The sequence below is a fragment of the Mus musculus genome, chromosome 2 (genome assembly GCF_000001635.26).
Source record: "Mus musculus strain C57BL/6J chromosome 2, GRCm38.p6 C57BL/6J".
Classification (NCBI taxonomy): Eukaryota; Metazoa; Chordata; class Mammalia; order Rodentia; family Muridae; genus Mus; species Mus musculus.
In genome coordinates this window covers 34,464,376-34,483,917 of record NC_000068.7, presented here as the reverse complement: position 1 = coordinate 34,483,917, position 19,542 = coordinate 34,464,376, and the positions used below count along the sequence as shown (strand labels likewise).

Here is a 19,542-nt window from a genome sequence, read left to right as displayed (position 1 = left end):
GCAAAGAACCTACAACTCAAAGACCAAAACACACTGCTTTTTTTTCCCTCATAGGAAAATACAGACACAAATGGTCAACTGAAGATTTTCATTTAGCAGCTTGTAAATGTACAGAAACAGAATCAGCAAGAAAAAGAGAAAGCAAATCATTATTGTGCATCTAGAATAACCCTGAGAGTCTTGGAGTTACATACAAAATGTATAACTGCAAAGCAGCATCCAAAACTCTACCAAGCCTTCACCAGTCTCCAGGGCAGAAACCTAGGGGAAAGAAGCAAGAGGAAGGAAGCTATTGTTTAAAATGAGGGGAAAGTTGAGTCCATGAGCACTGAGGACAGTTAGTACTGAGCAGCTGAAAGACAACCAAGTGTGATGGGGAAGCAGAAGCAGGAGGATCACTGCAAGTTTGAGGCCAGCCTGGACTCCACTGTGACTTCCAGGCTGCCTGGACTCACAGTGAGACCATCTCCACCAAGCAGTAAGATATGCTGCTTGCCTGTCTCTCTGTGAAATCCGGGACTGCACAGAGCACACACCACAAACTGAGCCAACCACTGGGCTGGCAGTAAGGACTGATACCTTACTGTACTGCCATGTAGCTTTTTACCTCTGCTTGATACCGCTTGCTGGGCATGTATCCAGAATCCTAGTATCTCACTTAATTCACCCACGAAGACTGTCTTAGAGCTGAGGAATATTATGTAGGCTACTCCAAATTTTTTAGGAGGCAGTGTCAAGTCCTCCTCCTCCCATGGCAAACCCTTCTCTCTGGGTAAATCTCATACCTGAAGCACTCACTATCTAGCAAGGGGTACAAATGCTGCAACCACAACTTCAAAACTAGGGGTTGCCGATAGAAAGGGAGGAAGAGGGATAGAGGAAGGGCTGCCTTAGATACTCAGGGAGTGGAGAGGCTTGCAGGTGGGCACAGTGCAACTTGGTAATCCTGTTTCTGGGATTAAAATGCAAAAGAACATAAGGCCCCTTAAAAAGCTGGTAGCAACCTCTTCAGTTTTCACAAGCAGCAGTCAATACTAACTCATAGATCATAAGGATAGCTATTCTTAAGCGAAGAGACAAATCTGTAATTATAAGGTCTTTCTGTTAGTAAATCTGGTACCCAGGTGGCAGTATGCCAGTGTGCTCTCATCCAGGGAGGAAAATAACAATTTGGCACCTGGAGAGAAGGGTCAGCAGCATATGGTGTCAACCTCCATCCGGCTAGGGGCTTGAGGTGGTCACAGTGCTCCTTAGGTTACAAGCCTCTGCAGGAAGGGGCAGCCCAGACTTGCTAGCTTGTAGAAACTGAAGAGTCACTAGTGTGCCCGGGTCCCCAGGGTGTCTAGGTTAGCCCCTGACATTTCTCCATGCTCATCCTGAGGCTCAGTCAGTCTGATCTCCTTGGAGGTCCTAACTAAACCAGACACTGGCAGAGTTGGATTTTTATCTTATTAAAATAGATATGGCTAATTTGTCTTTTCAAATTCATTTTAAATTAAATTGGATTTCCTCGGAAGGCTGCTGGGTCAGTTCCCCTGCTGGAAGGCAGGACAAAGGTTAATTGCACGCCCTTCCCCAGCTCTTCTGCTCTCCTGGGCAGACTCTGATAACCTGCCCCAGAGGTAGGGAAGGCTTTGGTTTATTGGGCAATAATGCTGCCATTAGAACCATTTACCATTATGCCAGGACCTTTTTTTTTTTTTAAACAAAACAAAACAAAACAAAACAAAACAAAAATTCCAAGATATGATTGCAGTAACTGGAAAAAAATGTAATGGTGTTACCAGGTCGGAAGCTAGTTCTTTCAAAACATGAAATCAACCACTAGCGCCTGAACTCTTTGCTTCTTTAGAAGGTTCTAACTGATGCAACAGTGTACACCCTTCTGGAGCAAACTGTTCACTGATTTCAATGGGAAATTCTACTAATACTTTCACTTAATTTATCTCATTTTAGAGTGTCTACGTTCATGAAAATTTAACCCAGTAATTCCCTGTTATACAAAGCATAACAAAGTATGAATACTTAAATACAGTGTAAATAAAACACTTTATCAATTATCTTTTTGTATTCCAAATGAGTGACTTCACTTAGCATGTCTGCCTTACACAGCACCACACTATTTTTCAATTAAAAGTCCAGATGTTTCAAAGGCTCCAGTAGGCACTAGCAGTTATGAGAAATGCTTTCTCTGCATTGTAATCATCACTAGCACACCAGCTCCAGGCTGCATTAACATATCATGTTTTATTCTGTCCCCTCCTCACAGAGCAGGGAATAGTGCAGCCCAGCACAGAAGCACAGGCGGAGAGCTGGACGGTCAGTTTCCTTTGCACCCCATCCTCTGAGCTGTGCGTTCTCACATGACTGCAGGACTTTGGAGAGCAGAGTTCACTGTAAATAACCTTGCTTCTTAGCAGGAACAATAATCGGTTTGATTTTCCTCAATGGGGCTGAAAACTGAGCCCATGGCTCAGACATGCTGCACAGCATTCTAAACCTGACTGCTTCAATAATCTGTGTGTGAGAATGGGACAAAAGCACTGCACAGGCGCCTACAGAGGCGTCTAATGTGTGGTATACTTGCTTGTGCCTAATTGACACTCAAAATCAACTAGAACATGGAGTCTATAAAAGCCACCCATAGTTTGTTACAATTAAAGTCATTTATTCTCATTTTTAATGGCAGTTTCATCTCTTGAACAACAATTCACCTGTACTGAAACCAAACAAGTATAACAATTACCCTTTCTCCCATTGACAGAAAGCAATACTAGAGCCAAACAATGCAGTTCTGACAGCTGCAACAAAAATGTTTTTGCATTTAGTATTCTGTTAATTAAATGACCTCTTCACCCACAAACACAAGCAAAAGACCTATATTGTATTGTAAGAGATATTCCTATGCTTTGTCAATACAAAGTAATTTGTAGAAAATTATAGGTCCTTATCATTAAGAAAAACACTACCAAATCAAGTTCAATCCTAATTTTTGAGTTACTTTACAAAATTCCTTCCTTTGGAATGTTCTGGGAGGAGCTATTCTAATCCAGACGCCATTCAAAAGGTAAATGCTGCTGGCAGCACCCACCCTCAGAAGGGTCAAACCAGACAGGCCCATCTCAGCACCTACACAGACAGCTTCTGCTCCTTCCTGAAGGGATCTTAGGTGGAACGTTTTTAATACATCACAATGTCACTTTTTAATGTGCTCCAATCTATTAACCACATGGCAAACTAACAGGGATTTTTAAAATATGGGTTTTATGGCTTTGTGCTTGTGATTAATTAAATAAATAGTCACCATTTCACAAATCATCCCACTAATTAGTCTAAAGCAGACACTTTGCATTCGGTGATATTCCTGCCATCTGAAGCTCACAGAAGGACAGGAGCTGTGCAGCATAGGCATGTCTCTGCACTTTGGCGCCCATTGTTGTGACTCACGGCTGGCATCCCACCCTGCAACCCAGAGGCTGAGGCGCCATCTTTGCAGGTGCTGTAGTCAGCTGGAATTTGGCTCCAGCTGCTCAGAAAAGATGTTCCTCTTAATTATTCACTTACCCTAAAGGAAACAATGGAACAACAAAGAACTTAGTGCAGCCTCCAGCTGCAAACACCAGAGGCGTCACCACCAAGGCTCAGGAGCAGGAGCTCAGGAGGGAGCTGGACCCACTGACCGTGCAGACTGCTAGGTCAAGGAAGCGCTCTCAAAACATGCTATGTCATCATCTGGAATTCAGGTATTAAGTAATTACTTCCAAGTTCCCTTTAAAGACCCGAAGTCACTCTCTTTTGAGATTGACTAGAATTCAACCGTAGTTGTTTTAGTGGCATATTTTCAAAGATATTAATTCCTTTGAAAGCAAATTAAATTGAGAAATAATTTTTAGTGCCAGAAAAAAATTCAAACAGGAATATATCTAGAATATGATTTCTTTCAGGAAATATACTGAGAGGCTTCCAGTCTTAAAATTCATTACAGAGTGTGGAAGGCACCTTCACTAGGAAGCTACTGTCCTGAAAGGGCTGCCCTCCTCCTCAGCTGTGCAACATTTCCAAAGATGAGAGGAGGAAGTGGAGGACAGGAGTAAAGACCTGGGCTCTGAACCAAGACAGACGCAGAAGAGGCTCGAGCCTTTCCCTGAGTTGTACAACCCATCTACCCTCAGCTTCCTCCACTGTACAGGATTCTGCATCTATCCTCAATAATTCCAAGGAAACTGAGACACAGTCCCAGGACATTCTTGCAGAGCAGATGCTAAAAACAGCAGCCACGAGGAATCTCATGAGTCAGTGAGAATTGGCTTGAAAAAAGAGCCAAGCCAACTGAACCTACCCCTGCAGGTGTTGCTTCAAATAGGGAGACAAACCCAGGTTGTCTGCAACAGAGGTGAAAGAAGCAAGTGCCTAGCTCTGAGCAGTACTTGTGAGACTCCCCATGAGACAGAAGAGATACTAACTGAGCTTGGGGTTCTTGAATTAGAGTTCTGGCTTAACTACTTATCAGTATGTAACCTAAGGCAAGTCTGTCCACTTTTCTAATCCTCAGATTCTCTCTTCACAAATGGTGTGAATAACAGTGCATCCTTCCTAGAAAGAGAAAAACACACATTCTAGCAGGCAGCAGAAACTCAACCGCGGCTAGATTATGAAGCTGAATCACACAAAACTGCTGGCATTCAATCATTTATGAGCTACGAAGACTAATTTCATATGGCAATATTCTAGAGACTAAGACACTAAGTATTATGAGCGAGCTGGAGAAATGAGTGACACCATTCAGAAACAGAGTGAACTTCACTCTTATCAAAGGAAGACAGCCAGGATACAAAGGTGTTCTTAAAAACCTCTCTCTGACTCCAATACTACAGTAGCTGGTACTTATTAAACACTACTGTGGGTCCCACTGTGCTGTGAATGACATACACAGTGACTATGTACAAATCTCAAACAGCTCTGTGATGGACAGTCACCCATTCTTCCTACTTTGCAGGGAAGTGACCTGCCTGAAGTGACAGATGGTAAAGGTGGGGATGCAAGCCTCCAGAGCCTGCATTCTCAGCCAACTTAAACTGCCTCCATCCAATACAACATTACTTATTTTGTACTTAATAAAGCTGTGTGAAGACAAACAGCAAATGACTTACAAATCAATCTTTGGCCCTTGTGAGTAGCGGAGGTAACAGTGGGCCTCGGGGAGGGCAAGGTTTCAGACAGCACCTGCAGCGAGTGAGAGAACAACACAGCAAGTCCCACTGAGCTGGGTTACTTGAGTACACTGCTCCTCTCTGGCCACAGTGCTACTAGGGAAAAAAAAAAAAAAAAAAAAAAAACATTTCCCAAGAAAAAACCTAAAGTTTTCATCAGATAGCTGCTGTGCTCCTAGATGCCATAGGCAACTCTTTTGGCCATGAAAAAGGCAGCAAAGTTTCTTGACTGCCTTTTCATTTGTCTGTGTTTTCCTCTAACTCCTCAAATCCTCTGATGTACAGAGTAAACAGAGAGGAAAATGGCACTAGCAATGCAAAACTAGGTGTGGTGGGTGGAACAACCTTTAAACCAGCACGTAGGAGTTTAAGGCTAACAAGTTCTACATAATGAGTTCCAAGCCAGCCATAGCTACATAGTGAGACCCTGTCCAAAACACGGGGACAGTAAGAATTCAAGTCAGACAAACCTCAAATATTATGCTTTCAAAGCCAATGTAAAATACTAAAAGGAAAACATACTCGCATTTAAGACTTCTTGGGCTGCCTCTGAGGTACCCAAAGGAGATGTCTGCTCGGCTGGAAAGCAGAGACACTGCATGCAAACCATTCCTTCTGCTCTCCATACAGCGCCTGATAAAGCATCTGCAGTGCTGGCCCAGCTCACAGCCCCAGCTCATAGCCCCAGCTCATAGCCCCAGCTCTTCTGAAGCCCTGCTCAGGGGTTTCTCTGGGGTTTCCTTTGCAACAATTGCAGAAGAGACTCTGGGAGGAGCCCAAGCAAGCTGTTTTAACCTTCCATAAACTGACATTTCCATAGAGGATTAAGACAAACGTTTCAAATAAACCGATTTCCTCTACTAAAAAACAAAGTGACTACTGTGGTGTGGAGAGAAGCACAAGAATGGTGATGAAGATGTACCTCTTCTCTCTGGACATGTGGAAACAGAGCAAAGGCTACACAGAGGCAGGCAACGTAAGCCCCCATTCCTGATAAGATGCACAACTAAGCAGTTACAGAAAATTAGATTTTGGCCAGTTGCAGCAAAGCACAGGGGGAAGCCTCAGCTTTACTTTCTAACCAATGCCAGCAGTCCTTTTTCTCTGCATCTCTGTTGACTGCATGTGTGCCTCCTTTTCAATGGTACTTCCAGAACTTTGGTTACTTTTTGAACTGGGGGACAATGCAAATACCTATCTATCCTTGTGGTCCCTGTGAAAGGGGACAAAAATCCTTGGGCACAGGAAGAAGGAACCCTTTTTTTGGCCCAAAGAATCAGGGATGCCACGCTCAACTACATACACGGTACTCCAAACCAGCCAAAGCTGAAAGCATCCTTAAGGAACATCACTCGCTAAAAGCTGGAGAGGCAGACAGCACCTGGCTTTGTCCAGACTACTTTGGATACCTTGCCTTTCTGCCCACAGTGCTGTGCATATCCTCACACTGTGCTGCAGCAAATATTTGAGAGTGATTATTTGCTGGGTACTGTGAGTCCTTCTAGCAAATTAGTGAACAAACAAGTGGTCTAGGAGACTCATTTAACCTCAGCTACCCTCTTGCACAGGCCTCCCAGTGCTGCTCCCATGTGGGCACACAATATCATCCAAGGTAACAAGAAGAGGCTATCTGTGGGCTACCAACATGTCCTCTATTTGCAGCTACGCAGCTAATGCTGCCATTTCCCACTATCAAATGTCTGCCCTTCCTGCAACAGACACCAATACTGATTCCCCAATACTGTACAGTTTAAGTATTACTGTCAGAAAAGAATATCAATGTTTGAATATGTATAGATCTCTGCCCAAACCTACCAGTGGGGATGGGATTAAGCACCATCAACTTGTCACCAATAACTGGTTGGTCTACCTGAGAGATGGTACAGTACAGTGCTTGCTCTCTTGGGAAACCAAGAGAGTGGTTGAACAACCCTTTGAAGATAAAGGATGTGACACTAGCTCAGAGACAACAGCCTGTAAGGCCAGGTGGCAACATTTAAGACTAAACCCAGCAATTACATTCTATGTCCCCAAGAGACAGAATATGTAGCTCTAGGAACTGAGGAAAAGTAGGAATGGTCTCACTCACTATCACTCCCACTTGAGGCATCTATGCGTCTTGTCCCTACATGCTGAAGCCCTTCTGATGGCAGAAGCCTGGTTTCCAAGGGGAGATAATAGGTTTCCACCAGGAGACACAGCAAGAGCTCCAATAAATGTTAAAGTAAGTACAGCTGCCCAAGCCCTTTATGACAAGGCACCATGGGCAAATGAGAAACCAGTATCCTGACAGGAGCAAACAGCTCATAAGAAAGGACAGGACTCCCAATACACAACAGAGGCAGAAAGGAACACACCTCATCAGTACACTTGAGGAAGGGTATGTTTTACTTTACTAGTCATGATGGTAAATGTGCAAACGAAGCAGCCACAGTCAGAGCAAGGCAAATGAACTTAGATCATCAAGGAAAAGGGCAAAAGGTCATTTTGCCACAAGACCATCCTGGATCTGCAAAAGTGCTGCCAAGGTTACAAGGACCAGATCAGTCTCTTGAAGAGAGATGAGAATCAGCTGTGCCCTCAAGATCAGCTGCAGAAATAAAAACTGCTGTTTTTATTTGTAAGTTTCACATGCACCCCAAAATAAGGCCAATAAACAGGCCTGAAAGTGTGGCCTATGAATACATGAGAAAAGTAAACTCAAGCAGTATTTAAGAGTGCACAGGCATAGCTGCTGTAATCTCATCCAGATCCACTCTTAGGGAATAAAGTCACATCTCCTAACTGCTAGGAATGGGGCTGGCTGTTGGCTACTAGTCCTTTCCTAGAATTGAGCTGGCTAACAAAACCAACTTGACCAAAGGCTTACCTCTTCTTGGTGTAGGTAACGCCCAAAGTTAGATCAGACACAAAACCCAGAGGCCAGCCTCCCTCACCTGAGCTTCACACTGCTCCCTGGAAATCTTCTGTGACTGCAATTCTCCCCTACCTGCTTCTGCTTGTTTCTTCCCTTCAATCCCCTCTCTTCCTCCTTTTCTTTGAGACAAGGCTCCCTGTGTTGCCTCCAGCTGGACTCAAGTCCTCAGTTCAAGTCCACCCCCCCCCCCAGCTTTTTATGTAGCTGTAACTACAGTTGCATGCCACTACACCTGGCTCAAACCTAAGAGTACAAATAATTATAGGTCAAATTTTCTTGAGAACAAAGAACTTAAGTTCTAAAGAACATCCTGGTGACCCATCCCCATATTTGGGAGGTTGAATGAGGCAGAGGATTGCAAGTTTGAGGACAGCTGAGTTACAAACCAAGACCTGGCAAACCAAACCCACATTATATAACACTATGATACTTGATGACCAAAGCTCAGTTTATCTCACCAGTTACACTGCTATTTTAAAATAAGGAAATAAAATACTGTAATCAGTCATATTAAGAGATTTTAAAAAGCCGATACAATATAGCCTACGTAAATGCTAGACAAGTACTGAGCACATGCAACATTCACTCGTGACTGTAAAAGTAATTCTGACGGGGTAAGCTAGAAGCTCAGAGGATCTTCCCTAACTCAACATGAGCCATCTACCAAGACAGCAAAGACTGAAGTTAATAATTAAATATTCAATGGGTTTCTTTTGTAGCTTTGGAGGGCTCAGTCAGTTCTGAGAAGCAAGAAAAAGATAACAAAGTACAAGAATGGCTTGGGGGGGGGGGAGGTAGGAGAAGGCTACCATCTGAAAAAGTAGAAAAGGTAACAGAATAAAGAGTGTGTATATTAAAGTCCCTGAAGTTAAATCAACTGAAAATAGCAACTGTATTTCTATACATTAACAATAAACAGGAAGTCACTACTGAGTATGAAGATATTAAGAGAATAATACTAATAAGCTGAGCATGGTGTCTTTTACCTACAATCTCAGCACTCAGGAGGTAGAAGCTGGAGGTTCATGAGTTCTAGGCCAACCTAGCTTGCCTAGCAAACCCTATCTCAAAAGAAGTATTTATATTGTGTTTATGCGTGGATGGGTGATATATATAAATCAATTAAACTATATATTAAGACTTCCATGAAGAAAATCATAATATTATTAAAGACTATGGATGCCTTAAATGGAGAAATGTAGTACATTCAAACTGATAAAATTATTTTTTTAAAAAACTATCTATACATTAAACAAAAAATTAAGAGATTTACTGTTTTTATGTGTTTGGATGTTTTATTTGCACATATATTTGTGCACAGCATATATGCAATGTCTGAAGATACACATGTACCAACGCACACAACTGGAGGTCAATGGAGAGCTGTGGGACTTAGTTCTCTAATTTTCTCCTTTTGCTATGTGGGTTCCAGGAATCAAACTCAGAGCCTTAGGCTTGGAAGTAAATGGTTTTCCTTACTGTGACATTGTGGCTGCTCCACCAGCAATTTTTAAATAAAAGATTAACATATTTTAAAACTCAGTGTGTATTCCCAATTGATAAAGATATATATTCTTCCATTAAATTTTTGTTTCCATTATTACATACATGAACATATTATATAAAATACTAAAATAAAATATCAAATATATTTTTCATATGTCACTTTGTGGTCAAAATATTTGTAAGTCTCCGCTTTCACTCTTACACATGTGACTTGTCTATAAACAGCTTTGTTTGCAATAGCTATTAGCTGGAAACAGCCCAGGTGTCCAACAGAGAGATGCATAAATATCCTGCAGTATGTTCAGACAACAGAGCCTCCTTGCCAATGAAAATGAATGAACTACTGCTATGCATATGGATCTCTGGACCATCACACTGCCAGAGGGAAGCTACATGAGCGAGCACACTCCAAGTGTAACTCCTTTAGGCAAATGCTAGACACTGTTCAGGGGTACAAATACCTGGTATGAAAGCACGAGCAGCAAGGGAGTTAAAGACACTCTGTGTCTGGGAGGGGAGCCAGAGAAGCCTTTAGAATTAATGTTCTTCCTCGCAAAGTGAGCAATGGTTGCTGTAGGACTGTCTACTCTGTGTAGTTTTAAAGTATGTTTTCTGTAGATATTCAATACTTATTCTTTAAAAATGTGAAACAAAAATATTTACAAGTGAATCCCTTCCTTATCTCACTGATGAGTGTGAAACAACCCTGCAAGCTTATTCAGAAGTCCCCATCAGTCTAGGCAACCAATTTTACTTAAGGACTTGAGGGAGAAGTACAGTAAGTCAAGTTCTTTCAAATTCTGCAAGTCCCTGCTAAGTTCACAAATCAGGACCACTGTCCTGGGCTAAAAGGAGCGCTCATGCTTGCTAGGGCTTGCCAAGTCTGTACCAAGACACAGAATGAGGGGGAGAAAGAGGATTTAACAAAACAACAAAAGGAAAACCCTGCACTTAACTGGAAACCCTTAACCTGATTTCAACTGATAATTAAAATGCTAAATTATATGAAATCAAAGGCAACTTTGTTTATGGTGGAGAACAAACGCATAAACTTCTGTTTACTGTCAAGCATGAGCTGCTTCCACAGAAGAAAACACAGAGTACCAAGTAGTTTCAAAGGTAAATAAATGCAGTCACTCAAAGTGCACGTTCCATGAAATGTTCTTCAACAATAGCCTTTAAGGCAGCAACAAACAAACATTTCATACATCTGCTCATGGGCACTATGGAGAGCACTACTCAGAAGGCCCTGTCTTCAGCTCTCACGCATTAGAACCTGACTCAGTGCTCTTGGCTTGACACTGCACTGGCTAGCGTCACTGGAGACGATTTACATGTTGTAACTTAGAAAGAGAACTAACACTACTGCATGCTCACTGCAGCTCACCGCTGCACCTGACAGCCACGGAAGCTCAGGGTCAACATTAGCAGGAGCAGCAGGCACAGGGACGCAGATGGAAACAAAGAGGCAAAGCCATCGCTTTCTTCTGCTGCATGCTGACTGTATTCCTATACATGCTACATAAAAATCCCCCCCCCCAAAATCCCACAAAACCAAAAATTTTAAAATACTATAAAAAATTTTAAGGAAAAAAGAATACACATAAAAATCTAACAGAAAATGAGCCTATTTTTTAACAGTAGAAACTATATAATATTAAACTTAAACAAGACATTTGATAAATCTTTCACATTAACACAAAATATAGAAGCTATATTAGAAAAATGATATATTTTTAGTAAAAACATATTAGTATGTAATGGAACGAAAAATAAATTCATGAGCAAAGACTCAATATACTCAACTAATCTGTTTCATACAAAGAGAATATCTAGAGAAAAGAAAACCCTTAGGAACCCCTTTTTTTTGTTGTTGTCGTTTTTGTTTTTTCAAGACAGGGTTTCTCTGTATAACCCTGGCTGTCCTGGAACTCACTTTGTAGACCAGGCTGGCCTCGAACTCAGAAATCCGCCTGCCTCTGCCTCCCGAGTGCTGGGATTAAAGGCATGCGCCACCACGCCCGGCTCGAGGTTTGGGGTTTTTTGTTTTTGTTTTTGTTTTAAGGAACCCTTAGAAATCTAGGAAGGGGCTGGCGAGATGGCTCAGAGGTTAAGAGCGCCGACTGCTCTTCCGAAGGTCCCGAGTTCAAATCCCAGCAACCACATGGTGGCTCACAACCATCCGTAACGAAATCTGATGCCTTCTTCTGGAGTATCTGAGGACAGCTACAGTGTACTTACATATAATAAATAAATAAATCTTTAAAAAAAAAAAGAAATCTAGGAAGTTCACAAATTTGTCAAGGTTCTTAAATTAAAAGAAGATCAAACTTACTACAACAGAATGTAACTATAAATTACATAAATTCATTTTTCATCTGTTAAATTGGCAAAATTACAAACATTTGATAAATTCTGTAGCAAAGCTATCAAGATCAGCAGCAGCAGCACCACCCCCAGCCCCCTACTGTAGGGGCATAACTCGACACTGTGGATAGCAACTTGCTAAGGCTTACGAAAATGACTAATGTAAATCAGCTCTAGTCCCACAATTCTGATGCATGAATTCTACCTTACATTTATAATTGTACATGTATAAGAAGTCTAAGATTATTCACCACATCACTGTTTGTAAAAACAAAAGACTAGAAACAGTTGAAGCCTCAATCAGTAGGGAACTGGTTAAATCAATTACATTGCCTGGAAACAATGGAATACTATGTAGCTGTGTAAACCAGTAAGAGGTTCTCTGGGTGCTGACTCAGACATATTCCCAAATTAGGGCTGGGGATAAAGCTTTGGCCAACAGAACACACACTTACTATTACCATATGCAAGGCCCTGGGATTCACCCTAGCATCAAACACGACCATATACACACAGACAAAACATTTTATATAAAAGAGAAATATAATAGAGTGAGACTTTCTGCTGCTTAGTAACTTTTTCTATTCTTGAGCCATAAAAATGTCCTATTAGGCTGATGAGGTGGCTCAGAAGGTAAAGGCACTTGCGATGTAAACCTGGCAACCTGGGTTAGAACTCTAGAGCCAATGCAAAGGTGGAAGGAGAGAGCACACATATACACCACTAACAGTCAAAACAAATACTGGGGGTGGGGGTGGGGGAGTTGGAGAGATGGCTTAGCAACTAAAAGCACCTTGCTGCTTTTCTAGAGGACCCAAATTCAGTTCTCAGCATCCATGTTTGATGACTCAGAACCACTAGTAACTCCAACTTCACCGGGTCTTGGTGCTTCTGGTCTCTGTGGGTATAGACACACACACACACACACACACACACACACACACACACACACACACATCCCTACCTTTGTAAATCATTAAATTTAAAAATGTATTTGTACTGAAAAACCTGAAACCAGAAATAGACAATAATACAGCACAATAAATTCTCATTCAACATGAGTCTTTCAATCCGTATGAACACAGCCAAGGAGGAAATAGTAACCTCAACATAAAAGAGAGAAAAGTGAGGTCCTGAGCTGTGTCACAGGTGTGTGAGGATAATGGAAATAATGTATCTAAAATACTCAGGGCAATACCTTCCAAAATCACAACTATTTTCAAGAACATTTCAATCAGTTGAACCAAATAAAGTTTCTTTGTTTGATTCTGATTGGCTGAAGGGCGCATTAGCAGTGCTTGACCCTCAGTCACGGGGTCTCAACAGAGCTGCTCAGACTCCATGACCGTGGAGAGACTTTTAGGCAGCTGTCTGTCTGGTACTTGATGAGAAAGACAGCAACTGATAAGTCAGGAGGTATACATACTGCTTATTCTTAAAGGGAAAGAGGCTATAACTTTTAAAATTCCAAAATAAAGGCTGTTGTTCCCAGATGCTGCTGTTTCGGTTCTCTCCACATTTACCACTTTTGCTTTGTTTAACAACATTGCAAGCTGCAATCTGGTGAAGTTTCAAAAGGAATATCAACTTGTTTTTCTACTAATTCAGGCCACCTAGAACTTACCTAGTATTTAATGCTGCTTAAAAGACAACGAAGAGGAAACACACTGTAAGGTAGGTAGCAGCTGGCTTTTCATAAGCTGACCCCAGACCTCATGCCTAAATTGTCACCTCAAAACGGAGACAGGAGGGAAGCAGGACAAAGGCTTGGGAACAGCCATCCTTTGGCAGGCTAGCCTCAAAATCCCCACTCTTCCCACTTAGCATCCCGACTTCTGGCTAAAATATTTCAGCAGAGTTTTAAGTTTTGTCTTTGCTGAATCTGAAAAACAGGCAATGTGGGACATCTAACAACATGGAAAACACAGGCAAGTTTTATCACTAAGGACTAAAAACTGAAATTTTGCTTTTAGGCAGATGTGTATTAGTTTCTACACAGGAAAGGGAACCAGTGCTTCTAGGCCCAGGCTCCCAAGTTTTAGCCATAAAATGAATAGAATGAGACCCCTTGTTCTCCTAGAAAACTGTAAAGAGTGGTACCAGGAAGAGCGAGTAGCCTAGCATGGCTCACCTGTCCCAGCCCTCAGAAGTGCCTCTTCAGCAGCTGCTTCTGTGTGCTCAACACAGTGAGGTCAGGACCTCGGTACCCTTCAAGAAGCAGGTCTGGGGGTTCAGCTCTCTCTGACCCCATTACTGGCAAGGAAGGGTAGGAGACAGTAACTCTAGCTAAGCCCGTCTCCTCTGCAAAGCTAGTCTTCCCTAGCTGAGTCAGGCCTGGGTCTACACCTCCACTATCCAAGACATGTTACCTATGCACATCTGAAACATTTTGTGAAAATTTAAAATTCAGTTCTATAATCGCACTGGTCACATATCAATGGCTGAACAGTCCCATTTGGCTGGTCGCTCCCACAGTGGACAGTTGGAACAATTCTATCATCACAGAAAGTTCTAGCACACACAGTGTAGGCTTAGAAGACAAGAACGGTGTTAAGAAACCAGATTAGGTCTATAGGTCCTATTCATTAATGATAAAGTGGCTCTATCTAATTCCATCTTTCGGATTTCTCCATGTAACTTTCAGAGGAGGTATAGTTAGTAGTTAGCATGGAATTCCTAATAGCAAGTGGCACATAGAGGATGTAATGGTATGTCAGTCACTGCATAAGTGCTTTTTAATTATCTATTTATATTCTCAGGATAATCTTATAAAGGTGTTACCATGACATCCCTTTTACAATTTAACAACAACAACCAAAAGAACTCTGGCTGGCAAGATGGCTTAGTGGCTAAGAACAGTTACTATGGGTCTGACCTAAGTGTGGTCCCCAGAACTCACATGATGGGAGGAGAGAACCAGCTCCAGCAGGCTAGCCTCTGCCTCCACACGGAGGCCATGGCTCATACATACACATCACTCTAGCCTCTGCCTCCACACGCAGGCCATGGCACATACACATCGTTTATAAATAAATAAATGCATGTAGTTTAAACTTTTTTAGAAAGATTAACTAAAAACGTGGAGAAATTATTTGTCTGCACTACAACAGCTGGGGAAGCTAAAGCAAACAAATCCGCAGCACACTCTTGACCTCCAGAAGCTGACTCATCCAACAAAGCCTCCTGCAACTGTCCCGACTCTCACAGAGTGGCAGCAGTCACAGAGGCTGCTGCTGCAGAGCCCCAAGACCAACTTGAGCTACAACTCCTCCTAATGACTACCTTAGCTTCAGACTGCCCCACAATGGTGTGCACTCTACCACCGCCATGGCTGCCTTCTGCATGGTCCTAAATACTGTTAATGAGGCTTCACTTTTTTGCAAGTTGTCATATAAAAATTACTCTTTCATTTCCTTTACAACATGAGAATGCTTTTTCAAAATACTATTATTCCCTCCTCAAACATAATATACTAGAAAGCATGGTGGGAATGCCTGCCCTTCAATGAGAGAAAAGCTGCTGAAGTTAGGACACAGTGAAGAAGCCAGGCCAGTGTGCTTTGCTTCAGCCAACAGGATCGGCACAAGTCCTTATCCTTACACAGACTCTGCACACAAAGGGTTGAAGATCTAATGGTACATGTTCTCAAGAGAAAGCCCTGGCCAACAATCCCTACGTGATTGGCATCCCTGCTGGAGTCAGAACAGACTCTGGAGGGCCAATCCACGGCCTAATTTCAGTACTGTGAAAGACAGGAGATCAGCAAATTATATGTAAAACTGAGACTTCCTGCCTTCCATCATTTACAGTCTTCTCATCATTTTACAGACAACAGTGGCCTGTTCATCATTTAATTTTACTAAGTGGCTACTGGGTAACAGAATCGAGAGTAGGGTTATACAGACAACCTGTTTTCATTTATCCTGCTTTCCTTCACAAAATTCAAAGATACATAAATAGCAGAGTAACATGATCACGCCTCTGATCCTAGCACGCAGGAGGCAGAGGCAGAAGCAGAGGCAGGCCAATCTTTCTGAGTTCCAGGCCAGCCTGAGATAAATAATGAGACCCTGACTCAAAACAAAGCAAGCAAGCAAGCAAGCAAGCAAGCAAGCAAGCAAGCAGATAAACAAACAAGAAGATACTTAAGTATATCATCACAATGGAGTGAGTGTTCAAGCATCAGGAGAGATCATAAAGGATGAAAACATCAGCAAAGGAAAACATTTTGGATAGAGAACAATATATACAAAGCTATGACACAGATGGGGCAGATGGTATGACAATGTAGAGAAAAGGTCATTCTAAATAAAAGCTTCACTATGTAGATATCAAGAAAAGTCAAATGACTGCATGTAGGCCATAAGTCTCAACATGGCATTTTGCTCCATTATAAGGCATATAAGACAAGAATGTGTTTCATCAGCCAAATCATACTGGGAACTAGGCATGAACATGTAAAAACTGAGGTTGAACCCTTATTTTAGATGATAAACAAAAATTAACTCAAGATATATTAAAGGCCTTCATGTGAAATTAAAACTGCAAGATCCCTGGAGACAATGTAAGAGCTAAGCTTCAGGACACTGGATAGATCATAAAAGCACGGGCAGCAAAACTGCAAACAATGGACTCCATCAAGTCAAAGCTCCCTGTAGAAGCTGAGCAGTGGTGGGGCACACCTTTAATCCCTGCATTGAGGAGGCAGGTGGAGCTTTGTGAGTTCCAGGACAGCAGGGGTTACACAGAGAAACCCTGTCTCAAAAAAATAAACAAACAAACAAACAAACAAACAAAACCAACAACAACAACAGAAAAAGATGTCCTGGGCTGGAGAGATGGCTCAGTGATTAAGAGCACTGACTGCTCTTCCAGAGGTCCTGAGTTCAATTCCCAGCAATCACATGGTGGCTCACAACCATCTGTAATGGGATCTGATGCCCTCTTCTGGTGTGTCTGAAGACAGCAATAGTGTACTCATATACATAAAATAAATAAATCTTTAAAATAAGAAAGGAAAGAAGGAAGGAGAGAGAGAGAGAGAGGAAGAGAAAGAAAGAGGAAGAGACCTCCCTGGAGCAAAGGAAAAATCAAGAGCCCCTGTAACAGAAGCTACTTCCAAACCACTAGGGGTTAATATCCAGAACATTTACAGAACAGCTACAACTCAAACAATCAAAGCAGCAAAACCCTTATGCAGTTTTTAATAGGACAAAGGAAGGACTTGGATAGACATCTCTCCAAAGATACACAGATGATAAGGACATGACAGAGTGTTGCAAATCAAACCCTTGTTATCAAGGTCCAATAGAAAGAAGTCAAGCAAGCAAAAGGAGGGAGGGAGAGAGAAACAAAATTGGTAAGGAAATTGAACAAAGAAACTGAACTCTGTATTGCTGCTGGGAATGTACACCTGTGCTTACAACAGAAAATAATGCCGAGGCTCCAAACAAACAAACAAACAAACAACAAATGAAACCTAAAGACTGCATTAACACATAATCCAGTAACACTGCTTCTGGGCGCCTTTCATGTTCTCGAACACCCATTACTCTCAGCAGGCAAGAGGTAAGAGATGGATACAGAAACACACACATGAATAAAATTTTCTATTTTTTTCTCCAGAGCTGAGGACCAAACCCAGGGCCTTTACCACTGAGTTAAATCCCCAACCCCATAATTCTCTTTTTAAAAAAAGAAAAATAATACAGAAATGTATTGGGAAAACAAAGTGGGATGAGTGGGAGTTGCAGGGCCAAAAAAGTTATAGGTATAAATATGACCAAAATACAGTGTGTGTGTATATGTATGTATGTACATGTGTATATATGTATATGTGTGTGTATATATATATATATGTACATATATGTGTGTGTGTACGAAAATGTCATAATGAATCATATCATTATGCATAATTGGTATATCCTAATAGGAAAGAATATGGAAATGTAAGCATGGTTCACTCCCAAATATCCATGATAACAGAAGTAGGAGAGCTATTCATAATATAAAAATACTTTTAGAGGTCTTTGGATTACAGTAAGTATGACATTCACAACACACTTAATTTCTAAACTTTTCAAATAACATGGATTATCAAAATTAGTTTGTGGGCCTGAGCTTACAAAAATCTTTGTAGCAAAGTAGAGCAGAAGAATTCTGAAGGGGGCACTGAAACTGGAGGGAATGAAGACGCAGACCCTGACATGGAGAAACAGAGGCCCTGAAGCAATGGTTTGCCCTTCACAAACCATGTGGTTTATCATTTTAAAGATGATGACCTTCTTTACCAAGTCAGTACAGCAGCCCTGGTATTGTGACGCCAACCTAGGGAATCATTGCTCTTTGATGTGCTGTTCCCACAAGTAGCCAATAATTGAATGATAACTACTCCAAGGGTATGCCCAGCCATGGTAGAGTTGCGCAGAGCTCTTCTGCCCAAGAAACTATCTTCTATTATTGAGCACTATTTGGATCTAGCTGATCTTCTCTTCCAGACACACTCAGCTTTTACTTGTTCATACTAACAGGGCTCTCTCTCTCTCTTCAAGCTTTATTTTTATTGGATATTTTATTTATTTACATTTAAAATGTTTTCCCCTTTCCAGGTCTCCCCTTCAGAAACTCCCTATCCCATCCCCCCTACCCCTGCCTCTATGAGGGTGCTCCCCACCCACCCACTCCTGTCCTCCCATCTTCCCACCCTGGCATTCCCCTACACTGGGGCAGAACCCCCTCGAGCACCCTCAGGCCCAAGGGACACACCTCCCACTGATGCCCAACAAGGCCATCCTCTGCCACATATGCACCCAGAGCCATGGGTCCCTCCATGTGTACTCTTTGCTTGGTGATCCAGTCCTGGGGAGCTCTGGGGGGTCCAGCTGACTGATACTGTTGCTTCCTCCATGCGGCTGCAAACCCTCTCAGCTCCTTCAGTCCCTTCTCCAACTCCTCTATCGGAGACCCCATGCTCAGTCCAATGGTTGGCTGAGAGCATCCACCTCTGTATTTGTCAAGCTCTGGCAGAGACTCTCAGAAGACAGGCTCTCCTCAAGCTTTTTTTTTTATCAGCATTTCTACTGTCTAAGAGCCTCTGGACAGCGTATACCCTCCTTTAGAACCTTAAGATGAGACTTCGGGTCCACTGACTACATCTGGTCCCTCAGTCTAAATCAATGATCTCTCAGAAGTTCAGCTTTATGACTGTCATCCCTCCTGGCTTATCACATGGTATCATAATGCAGTTCCCTTAAAGATCACAAATACTGTTACAATCAGGACTGTGTCTATCCCATTCAGCATGGTCTCTTCAGCATTAAGCACATCTGACACACGTGAAGGACCTCAGAAAGCATCTGAGAAACAAATAAGATAAGTCTTCTAACCGTCTGGCTCTGCTAACAATAACTTCAACCTTCTCCTGTAAGTATTGTTGTTGGCTTAGGCTTTATCTTCCCCTCCCTTTCTCCATTAACAACTTTCTACCAAAATGACTTGATAACCTAACTGCAAAGATCACTTTGGTTTGCCGTGATTCAGCCC

The 19,542-nt window shown here is 42.1% G+C and overlaps 1 protein-coding gene across 30 annotated transcripts in view; it reads right to left on the bottom strand.

Moving 5' to 3' along the window:
* Positions 1-19,542, bottom strand: part of Mapkap1 (mitogen-activated protein kinase associated protein 1) — a 218,188-nt gene that overhangs the window by 141,041 nt on the left and 57,605 nt on the right. For 3 of the 30 annotated variants that reach the window (XM_030250001.1, XM_006497983.3, XM_030249999.1), the window contains one exon: positions 5,151-5,223. The exons of the other annotated variants lie outside the window; for them this stretch is intronic. The gene's annotated coding sequence lies outside the window, so the exon portion shown is untranslated. The remainder of the gene's footprint in view (positions 1-5,150; positions 5,224-19,542) is intronic. 30 annotated transcript variants of the gene reach the window in all.